This window comes from Balaenoptera ricei, chromosome 4 (genome assembly GCF_028023285.1).
Source record: "Balaenoptera ricei isolate mBalRic1 chromosome 4, mBalRic1.hap2, whole genome shotgun sequence".
Classification (NCBI taxonomy): domain Eukaryota; kingdom Metazoa; phylum Chordata; class Mammalia; order Artiodactyla; family Balaenopteridae; genus Balaenoptera; species Balaenoptera ricei.
This window is the reverse complement of record NC_082642.1, coordinates 4,689,768-4,703,180: the sequence shown is the minus strand read 5'-3', so window position 1 is coordinate 4,703,180 and position 13,413 is coordinate 4,689,768. Positions and strand designations below refer to the sequence as shown.

The 13,413-nt window shown below is 39.1% G+C and overlaps 1 pseudogene; it reads left to right on the top strand.

Moving 5' to 3' along the window:
- The first annotated feature begins 8,900 nt into the window (after window positions 1–8,900).
- LOC132365164 (14-3-3 protein eta-like) lies at window positions 8,901–12,701 on the top strand (annotated as a pseudogene).
- Window positions 12,702–13,413: the final 712 nt, after the last annotated feature.

Below are 13,413 nucleotides of genomic sequence, written 5' to 3'. Positions count from 1 at the left end.
CACAGGGAGAGGTTGACCAGAAGCTCTGTGTGTGGATGTCCCCCAGACTCTGCTTTATGTGTGCTTCCTTTGGCTTATTTTAACCTTTATCCTGTCCCTGTATACTCTTTGTGAGTACAATAGCTTTCAATGATTTCTGTGACTCCTTGTAGCAAATTTTCAAGTCTGAGGGTAGTCATGGGAATCCTCAAATTTACAGCCAGCTGGTCTGAAGTGAGGGTGGAAATGGAGACCCTGAGTTTGCAGCTGGAGTCTGAAGTGAGGGCTCTTGTTAGGCCTATGTCCTCTAACTGTACAGTTTGGTTAACTCTGGGTAACCCTTAGAACATTAAATCTGCCATATTTTTGACTTTATATTAGTTATATAAGCATTATTTAAATACTAAGGAGGTTTTAAGTCAGATATTAAAGTACTTAAAAATGACAGAAAATGATTAAGTTTATGAATGCAGTTTAAATTGTTCAAGATAAGGGTATACAGTTTGTAAATGGCACCAAAATTTATTTAAATACACCTTAAAATTGATTGCAAAAATTTGTAGAAATATAAGTGAAATAAATTTCTGATCTGAACTTAAAATCTCAAGGGGGATCTAGGTTTTTGAATTTGCAAATTTAATAAATTGATTAGTAATTTAAAAAACATTAAGAGTATTTTCTGTCCTTTTAAGTCTACTAGTGGATATTATAATGCAATTTCTAAATTTAGGGAAGGTGAACTAGGAAGGGGCTAAGTGATTACTGAATACTAATAAAGTAGGGACAGGATTAATACAGGAGATATTCAGAAAGTTATACATTCTTGATGTCTGATCTATTGCTTTCCTCTTAAACCTTCACTTAGATTTGGGAAAACAATATTTGGGGTCCTTCCATGTAAAAAAGTTAATTAAGTTGTGAAAGCAAATTAGATTTTTAGTTGGTTGACTTATCTCTTGGCATGAGATTCAGTAGTACTGGTCTGTTGGATTATGCATAACTGGTGAAGCCCAAGAAAGTTAGAAGGGCACAAAGTATCAGTTAAAACTCTTTTGGTTACAAGGGACAAAAAATCCAATCCAACTGGTCTAAGCATGAAAGGTAATTTAGGGGCTCATGTAACTGAAACTTCCAGGCACCACTGGATTCAAAGACTCACACAATGGCATCAGGACCCACCTCTCAGTTCTTTTTTCTGGATTGGCTTTACCCATACATTATGAAGGTTGGGCCTGCATCCTTCCATGTTTAAAACCAGCAGAAGATAACATGCCTCTCCAAGGGGAAGCAGAATTATCCAGATGGCATCTCATTGGATCATGTGCCTGTTCCTTTCTCAGCCAATCACTCTATGCAGGTATAAATCTTACCCTCATCCTTGGAGCCAGGAGGAGAGTCAGATCAGGAACAGTGCAGGGAAAAAGTAACTCCCCCAGAGGACATTCACCTTGGAGAAAGATGAGTAGATGCTGGATGCAAGTCACTTGGATATGTTTACATATTCAATAATTCTACTTTCATAATGTCTCTCTGGTGTAATCTTTTTTATTAAGCATATAGGAAGTCAAGAAGCTTAAGCAAGGGTTAGGGGAAAAGTTCATTTCTTTGTGGAATTAAATAATGGTGAAGCCAATAGAATCAAAGCAAAAATAATGTTAGTTTCTACTCCTATCCCCACCAAGTAGCTCTGTGACAAGACAAGTTACTTAGCCTTGCTGTTTCACAGTTTCCTTACATGTCAAATGAAACTACAGATACTGCCACATCCCAAGTTTTAAAGCTGATATGAGAATTGAAAGAGATCATTTGAAAGACAAGGCTCAAAAGATGTTATTTTAAAATTACAAAAGTTCTATACAAATATAAAGTATTAGTAGTAGCAATAGTAGTACCATTGTTTTATGTACTGTACTAATTGAAGGTGTGATGTGTAAACAACAGAAACCGTCCTGGACCATTTAAGTAGAAAAGAAATTTGATAGAGGGGATCAGACAGTTCACAGACTTCTGAAGAATCAGGCTTAAAGGCTATATAACTAGGAGCAGGACGGATTGGCACCAGAAGACACCAGGCCTGCATTCTGGGCACAGGCTCTGTACCTTGTCTTTCCAACATCAGGTGCTGGAAGCTAGGCCACGTGCTGTTGCTATTTCTGAAACTGAATGTCTCCTTGCCACCAAACTCAACATCAGAATTGAATCCCCCTTGCACTGCCTTCTTCACACCACACTCTACCAATCAGAGACCTCATATGTTAATGGGTGACTGGCAGAATCAAGGTCACATACCTGTACCTTAGCTGCAAGGGAGCCTGGAAAGGCAAGTTTATGGCCTTTATCTTAGGAAGTGGGATTCATAACATAAGAAATTCACCAAATATAGGAAAGGGTCTCAGTACATTCCAAAGGCACATAAATATCTACTATAAGCATAGCATTGTTTTAAGTCTTAAAATATTTAATATCATTGTGCAAATGCAACCTACAGAACTATAGTCATAGCAGAATACATACATCCTTCAGCTGTAAGTCTTTTTACATTTTGCTTTCTCCCTCTTTTTTTAAATCGTTGACAATGATTAGACTAACTTTGAAGCCAAAATTTTGCTTTATTGTGTTTTTTAAAACCATTTTTGCTCAAACGAAAATCTCTAGTTTATAAATATGTCAATCAACTTAAGTGTTTTTCAGAAACTCAAACTCAGCTGCCAACCAATTGGTAGCAGTTACTCACTCAACTATATCCAAGATAGAGACTCATCTTACAGACCAAATGTCAGAGATTTTTTTCCAGGAGTCTACCAGAAAATCATTATATGTGAATCCTGCAGAGATGTTTTGGACTTTGAACAATATTTGACTTATAGGTCTATGACAAGTAGAAATTATTCCTTTTTTTTTCCCCCAAACTGTGTTCTTGTAAACCTTCTTTATTTTTTTCTTAATTTTTAAAAATTTATTTTATTTTTTAATTTTTATTGGAGTATAGTTGCTTTACAATGTTGTGTTAGTTTCTTCTGTACAGCAAAGTGAATCAGCTATACGCATACATATATCCCCTCTTTTTTAGATTTCCTTCCCATTTAGGTCACCACAGAGCATTGAGGAGAGTTCCCTGTGCTATACAGTAGGTTCTCATTAGTTATCTATTTTATACATAGTAGTGTATATACGTCAATCCTCATCTCCCAATTCATCCCACCCCCCTCTTCCCTGTTGGTATACATAAGTTTGTTCTCTTTGTAAACCTTCTTTAAATTCTGTGTTTCTCTACCCACAATAGACAGGTGAAAAACTGAATGGGAATTCTGAACATCTATTATCTCTTCTATAGTGAAATGTAATGCCTTTACTTCTTGTTGATGAATCTTCTTGCATAGCTGACAATGATGACTATGTTTAAGGAGTGCAATAACTTAATATTTGTTGTCCATTCCCCTGAAATACTGAGGGAAGATAGGAAGAGAGACAATCAAAAATACTTGTGTAGCATGTCTTAGGTGAATTTTTCTTGATCCTATTGGGTGACAATGTGAGTGTTATAACTCAATTTTGTCTCAGCTATTACTTTCTGATTAAACTTTTGTGTGCATAACATAGGTATTACATAAAAATTTCAAATTTTTGCACCTGAGTGTGTATGTGTGTGTGTGTGTGTGTGTGAACAAAAGGGAGCAGTAAGTGGGAAGGAAGTAGAGTTTGCTTAGGCTGAGCTTCAAGGAGTGTGTGTACCTTGCCAGGTGGAGTGCAATGTATAAAATTTGAACTTCAAATCTGTTACTTTATTATTACTCTCATTTGTTATCATTAATCCCATTTTGACATCATTAATGACAAAACAGAGTCTTGGAGTAAACATTTAAAGAAATGCTGGCTTACATCTATAAATTATTTTAAAATTTTATATGATAAATATAAAAAGTGAAAACACTAACAATATATTTCTTTTTAAATAATATGATTTTATGATTATCTTTTTTAGTAGAATTTATAACACTTCTACATTTCCTATGTTTCATAATTATTTTATTTTACTAATTGACTGGTTGACCCGTTATTTGATGACCTGCCTGAAAGACAGAAATAAATGCAAAAACCCTGCCATCCAGCATGCTCTGTTAGCCAGCATTTCCAGCCCAGCCTTGTGGCAGATGTTGGAGGAGATGTTAGAGAACCAAAAATACAGTTTGGGGGTTTTAGGCAGAAAAGGATAAAAAGCACAAAGGAATAAAATGTTCACTTTAAGATTGATTATCAGTAAATCAAGAAAAAGATGAATAGGGCTGAATGCAAGAACAAGAGCGATAGAAGAAGTGTGTAAGACTGTAGGAATCCCAATACATACGTGATAACTAGGGCCAGAGGAGAGGAGAGAAATAGGAGAAAAGAAAGCAAAGGAGGATGGAGTGTAAAAATAGCAATAACAGATTTAAGTTACATTTACTGAGCATTTATTAAATACTAGGGATGCTTTAATTTCTCTCAGAAACAATGAGAAGATGATATTATTCCTAGTCTACAGAGGAGGAAACTGGGAGGAAGGCAGGAGCACAGGTAACTCTCTTGTTAAAAAAAAATATGAAAAGTGACAGTGTCAAGATTTGTACACAGGTCTTTTCATTCATGCTCACGACTTTTCCATGATACTTGGCCTGCTTTGACTCTACCACTTTGAAAATTGATTTCTCACTGTTTGTTTGATAATTCTTTATTAGCTTGAATATGCATTTAGCAATACTCATCTGTAAGACAAACTTTAATATTTTAGCTCTAAAAGAAGAATAAAATAGTAGCAGCAAGCAGGAAGTACAGCACAAGCTCATATTCCATCAATCTTCCTTTTACTTATGACGGTTTTCACATTCAGATGCAATGCCCTAGGTCAATAACCACAAAAGTTGATCAACTGCTGTTTACTAAATCAAATGCCCCTTTAAGCTAAAGTCTAAAGCCAAAGCAGGAATTACATGAGTTGGGTTATATAAAAATTGGTATACTTCAGGTCAATTCCAGGAAGAACTTTCCTGGGCCAAAAAGATGTTTTCCCCTGAGCAGGAAAGCATGATGTATGAACAACTGAATCAATTTTAATATTGTTAACCAATTAAGAAAAGAAAATGGATACCAGTTCACTGGATGGGCCCAATGTACACACTGAACAAAAAACATTTTAAAGTGTCAAGAATATACACCTGTGACTATTGTTAAAGATGGCTGACTTGATTAATCCCACATGGTTCTGTTTCCTTCCAAAATCTAACTGAAATAAAAATAGACATTAGCTAGAAAAAAAAGGAGAGATTACCTTGAAGGGCAAAATTTTTGTGAGATTTCTGGAAATTGGAATGCAATAAGAGAGAGAGTGAATGTTTAAAACACATACATACACACACACACACACACACACACACAACCCAAAACAGGCAGAGAGGACTGCTACAAAGGTAAAAGCCATGCATTCCAACAATCTTGAGCAAAACTCAAGAGAAGTTCCCCAGTATTCCATAGGAAGTCATCCAAGAGCAGGAGCTGTCCAAAGGCAAATAATCAAAGTAATTAATTCAAAGATTACAGAAATACTGAACCAGTTGTGCCCTGCTACCTCACATCATTCCCCATAATGTCACATACCCGAGTAATTTACTCCCAGGCCAAAAACAGGAGGCCCTTTCTGAAGAAGTGTTGGCTCTGTGGTGAGATGGGGGAACACAGCAGAGCCCAAGATAATTCTAGACCTCTGCAATGGAGAAAGATAAAAAGGAGTATCTCCTTCCAAAATTGAAACAAATAAACATGAAATAAATCCACTTACAGAACAAAATGCAACTGATGGAACATAAGTGGCTGTCCTTCCAAGATTCAATTGAACTAACCTGAGAACAGAACTCAGCCTTTGTTACATTGCTGAAATACAAGCCATCCCACAAAGCATTAGTGAGAAATGTCAGCTTTTTATCAATTATTTCATGGGGAGATTGAGAAGACATACGTTACCTATCACATAGGAATAACTTATTAACTATCACACATTATAATCACATACATTTAACTGTTCTCCCTGAAGACACCAGCCCTTCGTTTCCTTTCTCTCTTTTCTGCCTGCAAGAATATCAAACTTTCTCCTCCTCTTTATTACATTTGTGCCTCCAGGGTTCTTGCTGATTCCAACACATACTTCCTACTTTCTGTTTAAGTAATTGTACTAGTGCAATATGTTTTAGTTTAAGCAACCAATCACACAATGTGTTCCCAAGTTTGCATAACCCTATAATTAATTATATCTCTACCTACAAATCCTCTTCCAATACTTTTTGTCCTATATATTATTTAATTGAACCATTTCCCTGAAGATTACTACTAACCATCACTCTTACATAAGCCTTCCCATTATTTATTTATTTCCCCATAAAATGAGTCCACATTTGCCTTTCCAACATCTGTCTCTTCTCTGCAATATTTCCCATTACCACAGAGGCTAATTTTTTTCAAATGCTTCATGCATTCTTTATTATATAAGACTCTTGTACAAAAGGAAATGTAATACAAATTGGGTCCCCATATGGAAAGAATAAAGTGAATCTTTGGAGGTTTATATGATTAAATCTATAAATCTTCTATGAATCTTCTCTCTCTATGGTCCCATTGACGTGTACCATCCTAAGATGCCTTCCATCTCACCTGTACATTAAGAAAAAGTCATTTGGAGGATTCTCCAGAATTCCAAGAAAGTTGCCTACATGACATCCATTGTAATAAATAAGTTAATAATACCCATATGGCTTAATTAGAACTTTTCAGAATGGCAGCTGGAAAAGTTAATTTCCTTGAGAGGTCAAATGGCATCTTCAATGGCCTGAAATTTCCAGACCAGCCTCTGCAATTCCACTATCCTGATAGAAGTGTGAAAACTAATTTATTTGTCTTGGCTAATTAAATTCTACCTGTAACAAAAAGTGCCACCACTGCTTGTCTGTAAATCAGAGATGTTAATTATATGAGAATATTCAGTGTTACCATGCTTGGGAAGTCGATTACTACAGCCATGTTTTTAAAGGCTTAGCCCAAAATCACTTTCTAACGATTCTGCTGGAATGTCAATTAATCCTGTATATTCAAATCCAGAACAGTTACCTAATCACCTTCTATTCCCTAGTTTGTATCTGAAACATTAGCTCTCGTTTTCATATATTATACATCATTTTGAAAAACATGTGAAGTCTAGAACATCAGAAATATATGTCAAAAAAGTATACAAAAATCACGAGCAGTAGAAAATAAATTTTAATTGATAGCAAGACTAAGAGATAAAAGCAGAACAAAGAGCCATAAAGTAGAAGGGCCATGATAATACATGCATGGCTTACAAAGTTAATTCTAAGTTTTCTATTTTAAAAGGAAAATGACCCCCTCTAAGTGTTTCTAATAGACACTGTTGGTTCCTACTCAAGATCTCTTCCTCTCTCTTCCTTATTTAGAAAAAAAAAAACTCTTTTCTTAAGGTAGCTACGTAGATTGGGGGTAAATTCTGATTAATGTAAGCCAGCCATGGTCATCTCATCTCCTCTGCAACAGTTGTGCTGCTAGTATTTGTTCTAGTTGGGCACCTAACGTGGTTCTGGCCAATGCAACGGTAGGAGATAACTGGGGGTCCTCTGGAGATGTTTCTTTGAAATTAGCTAGAAAACTCTGAGAAAGTTTGGCATATGCTATTCTTCTGTATGTTACTGTTTGAGGATTTCACTCCTAATGCTACTGCAACCATCTAACAACCATGACATAGGCTAGCCTGACAAGCTTGACACTGAAGGTGCATAGCTGGAAAAAACAGGAATTTGTGATTGCTGTGAATATCATTGAGTTGCTGAATAATCACTCTTAAACCAAACTGTCTCCTGACATCTTGTTAACTGAGGTTATACATTTACTGATGCTTTAATAACTGGAGCTAGTGTTGCAGATAACCCTCGTTGTTTATGAGGGAAAATACCTGTTCTTTGGGAGAAGCAAAATTTCACTAGCAATTAGCAGAAAATTTTCTAAAAAAACATTTTCATGTGGAACTTCATAAGAAAGGCAATGAACATTGGGATGGACAATATCCTCAAACAAGATTCCTATAGCAAATATAGAGGTAGGTTTGATAATACTTTTATGAGAACATAGCACCAAAAAGAAACTCCATGAGAGCAAACCATCAGGGCTATGCAATCTAGACACGTTTCAGTCATTATTGAAGTGAATAGTACAGATACTATCCATTTTATGGAAAAGGAGGAGCCTAGCGAAAACTCTGCTGAGCAGATAAACCATCCCACGTGCACATGGCCTTCGAACAGGAGGATTGGCAGGAAAACACAATAATCAACATTTATTACTACGGACCTTACTCTTAAGTCTTAACACCAGAGAGAGAGGTTTGTTCACATTTTATTGAGGCAACTTGGGATTATCGGTTATCTACCTTCCTGCAGTGAGAAGAGAAGTAAGTCTACTTCTTTACTTGCTTTGTTGGTATCCAGAGGGAACTCAAGGATGAATGCTATAAACTGGAAAATATTTACCGAAAGAAACTTCTAAAGCACTTTTATCAGATCATGAAGTGGATAAAAAAATCTCAATCACATGTTAGAAAGGAGGACAAAGGAACTATAAACTTTTTTCAACACTCCAGACAAATCTGAAAAGAAGGTAACACAGCGCGCGGGGCAAGCCAGCGAGAGGACGAGCGGCGCTGCCGGCCGCCTGCTGCCTGGGCCGCCGGTGAGCCAGTGCGCGTGCGCGTGCGCGTGCGCGTGCGCGGCGGCAGCCTCCGCGGCGACCCGGAGCGCGCGCGCGCGCGAGCGAGCGAGCGGAGCGGGGCGCTAAGTGAGGCGGGACCTTAGCGGTAACCGGCACTGCGAGCCGTTGCTGCAGCGGGCGCGGCTGGCCGAGCATGCGGAGCGCTGCGACGACAGGGCCTCCGCCATGAAGGCGGTGACCGAGCTCAACGAACCTCTCCCCAGTGAAGACCGAAACCTCCTCTCTCAGGCCTACAAGAACGTGGTCGGTGCCCAGCGGTCTTCCTGGAGGGTTATCATTAGCATCGAGCAGAGAACCATGGCCGAACCATGAGAAGAAAGAAGGTTAAGGCTTACCAGGCGTAGATCGAGAAGGAGCTGGAAACGGTGTGCCGCGTCGTGCCGGCTCTGCTGGACAAGTTCCTCATCAAGAACTGCACTGATTTCCAGTGTGAGAGCAAAGGTCCTCTACCTGAAGATGAAAGGCGACTACTACCGCTACCTGGCAGAGGCAGCTTCCGGCGAGAAGAAAAACAGTGTGGTCGAAGCTCCGGAGGCCGCCACGAGGAAGCCTTCGAAATCAGCAAAGAGCACATGCAGCCCACGCACCCCATGCGGCTGGGCCTGGCCCTCAACTTCTCCGTGTTCTACTGTGAGACCCAGAGAGCGCCCGAGGAGCCCTGCCTCTTAGCCAAACAAGCCTCCGAAGATGCCACGGGCGAGCTGGACACACTAAACGGGGATTCCTATAAGGACTGCACGCTCATCATGCATCTGCTGTGAGACAGCTTCACCCTCGGGGGGAGCGACCAGCAGGACGAGGAAGCCGGAGAAGGGCCACGCGGGCGCCTCGGCCCGACGCCTACCCCCACCCCAGCACCACCGCCCCTTCCTCGCTATAGTCACTCCGTAGCTAGTGCTAAACCTGTCTGTATGGCAGCACAGCTACTCGGATCCACTCAGATCTGCTCTCCGCTCCCCCGGAAGCAGTTCCGGACAAATTCATGGGCCTTGCGGGACTGACGGTTTGCTGTGAGCCCACGGGAGCTTCCTTTTCCGGTTGTGCAGACAGGTGCGTTCTGAAGGAGGCATTTTACTCTGCTTGCGGAGCTAAGTGAAATGCAGGTGAAAGCAATGGGGAGGTTAGAACGGAGGATTAGCCGACACAGGCTGCAGTCGGTGTTTAAACAGTTCATTTAAAACAAGCTGATAGTGTTTTATTAAAGCAGTAAATCTGTGCATGCATAAATGAATTCGCCCCTCCCACCTCTTTCTTCAGCTGTTGGAAAACTGTTAAGGGAAGCTGAGATGGAGAGACCACTTGCTCCTTTCCATCAGCTTAATAATAAGCTGTTTAACGTGAGGTTTCAGTAGCGCCTTGTTTTGCCTCTTTAAATTATGAGGCGCACAAGCCTTCTTTTCAGTGCGATGCATCTAAAGTTTTGATATCTGTAACTTTTTAATTTTTTTGTTACTATTGTTTAAGAATCATGGATTTATGTTTTCTAACTCTTTGGCTATCGTCCTATGTGTTAGCTCATGTCAGTCAAAGTCGGTGATTATGAAATGCCAGACTAATAAATTAAATGTTTTGGAATTCATTGGGTAAGTAAGTGCTGCTTTGGGGGTATTTAAAAAAAAAAAAAGAAGAAGAAGAAGAAAATGAGATAAAAACCTTAGATGATTCAATCTAGAATGTTAATAAGATTCCTTTTGTATCTCACTGTCTCACACAGTTTATTAAAAAGTTGTTTATTGTGTTTTTTTAACACCCTTATTGGAGTATAATTGCTTTACAATGGTGTGTTAGTTTCTGCTTTATAACAAAGTGAATCAGTTATACATATACATATGTTCCCATATCTCTTCCCTCTTACATCTCCCTCCCTCCAACCCTCCCTATCCCACCCCTCTAGGTGGTCACAAAGCACCAAGCTGATCTCCCTGTGCTATGCGGCTGCTTCCCACTAGCTATCTATTTTACATTTGGTAGTGTATATATGTCCATGCCACTCTCGCACCCTATCACATCTTACCCCTCCCCCTCTCCATATCCTCAAGTCCATTTTCTAGTAGGTCTGTGTCTTTATTCCCGTCTTGCCACTAGATTCTTCATGACCTTTTTTTTTTTTCCCTTAGATTCCGTATATATGTGTTAGCATACTGTATTTGTTTTTCTCTTTCTGACTTACTTCACTCTGTATGACAGACTCTAACTCCATCCACCTCATTACAAATACCTCCATTTCATTTCTTTTTATGGCTGAGTAATATTCCATTGTATATATGTGCCACATCTTCTTTATCCATTCATCCGATGATGGACACTTAGGTTGCTTCCATGTCCTGGCTACTGTAAATAGAGCTGCAATGAACATTTTGGTACATGACTCTTTTTGAACTATGGTTTTCTCAGGGTATATGCCCAGTAGTGGGATTGCTGGGTCGTATGGTAGTTCTATTTGTAGTTTTTTAAGGAACCTCCATACTGTTCTCCATAGTGGCTGTATCAATTTACATTCCCACCAACAGTGCAAGAGTGTTCCCTTTTCTCCACACCCTCTCCAGCATTTATTGTTTCTAGATATTTTGATGATGACCATTCTGACTGGTGTGAGATGATATCTCATTGTAGTTTTGATTTGCATTTCTCTAATGATTAATGATGTTGAGCATTCTTTAATGTGTCTGTTGGCCATCTGTATATCTTCTTTGGAGAAATGTCTATTTAGGACTTCTGCCCATTTTTGGATTGGGTTGTTCGTTTTTTTGTTATTGAGCTGCATGAGCTGCTTGTAAATCTTGGAGATTAATCCTTTGTCAGTTGCTTCATTTGCAAATATTTTCTCCCATTCTGAGGGTTGTCTTTTGGTCTCGTTTATGGTTTCCTTTGCTGTGCAAAAGCTTTTAAGTTTCATTAGGTCCCATTTGTTTATTTGTGTTTTTATTTCCATTTCTCTAGGAGGTGGGTCAAAAAGGATCTTGCTGTGATTTATGTCCTAGAATGTTCTGCCTATGTTTTCCTCTAAGAGTTTGATAGTGTCTGGCCTTCCATTTAGGTCTTTAATCCATTTTGAGTTTATTTTTGTGTATGGTGTTAGGGAGTGTTCTAATTTCATACTTTTACATGTACCTGTCCAGTTTTCCCAGCTTCACTTATTGAAGAGGCTGTCTTTTCTCCACTGTATGTGCTTGCCTCCTTTATCAAAGATAAGGTGACCATATGTGTGTGGGTTTATCTCTGGGCTTTCTATCCTGTTCCATTGATCTATGTTTCTGTTTTTGTGCCAATACCAAACTGTCTTGATTACTGTAGCTTTGTAATATAGTCTGAAGTCAGGGAGCCTGATTCCTCCAGCTCCATTTTTTGTTCTCAAGATTGCTTTGGCTATGCAGGGTCTTTTGTGTTTCCATACAAATTGTGAAATTTTTTGTTCTAGTTCTGTGAAAAATGCCAGTGGTAGTTTGATAGGGATTGCATTGAATCTGTAGATTGCTTTGGGTAGTAGAGTCATTTTCACAAAAAGTTGTTTATTGTTGAAATGAGACTACAGTTGACTCTTAAACAATACAGGTTTGAACTGTGGAGGTCTACTTATACACAGGTTTTGTTCAATAAATACATGCTGCAGTACTACATGATCCTGATGGGTTGAGTCCACGGATCCAGACCCCCACATAGGGAGGGCAGACAGTGAACTTACATGTGGATTTTGGACTGTGCAGGGGTCAGCGCCCCTAACCACCTCCCCACCCCGAGTTGCTCTGGGGTCAACTGTAGTTAGTTAAAGACTAGTTACTCTGAAAATATTGCAGATAATATGGTTCATAGAGAGCTGCAATCCCTTATTTATTTTCTTGGAAGTCTCTTTTGAATTCATCCAAGAAAAAACTAATCTTTTGTTTTCTCTACACAGCTCCCCATCTAATCCTCACCTAGCTCATAGGTCAGGATTGTTCCATTCAGTAAGCCTTAAGAGAGCACATGCTCGGTGCCAGATGCCGTGACCAGTGCCGGCAGCGCAAAGCTGGACAAGACATGGTGGTCCCTGACTTCAACAAGCTCAGTCAGGTAAATCTTAACATTTGTCTGCCAGAGATTGATGGGTACTTAACTGTCTACAGTCATAATGAATCAAGAAACTGTTCAAATTCAATGATTTTGATGCTCTGACATATATATTCACATCTGTCAATTGAAATAATGTTAAATTTGAGAAAGAAATATTGAGTAGGTTCTACTCAATATTTAGACGATGTGGTCTGGGAGTAGGGGTGGGAGAATAGTGAGAGAAGAGAACGGAAGAATGAACACAAAAATGAAAGAGAAGTGTCTGAAGGCTCAAGAAATTTACAAAACAGTGGGAGGAATTAATATGTAGATAATTTTAATAGAAGACCACATCAAAGGGACAAAGAACAAAGTGGTAGGGAAACAGAATGGAAAAGAGCATGGGGGAGGGGCAATTGGGAAGGTGTTATGGGGTAAGTAGCTTTTTGACTAGGCATTGAAAGAAAAGTATGATTTTTATTACAGGTTAAATAGAAGTTCATCCATCACCACAGACATTCTCCCAGCTTTAAGCTTTAATCTTCCACTCTTCTAAAACTCTGCTTTGCCATCATTCTTGGCAGATATCATTCTTGTTCCACTGAC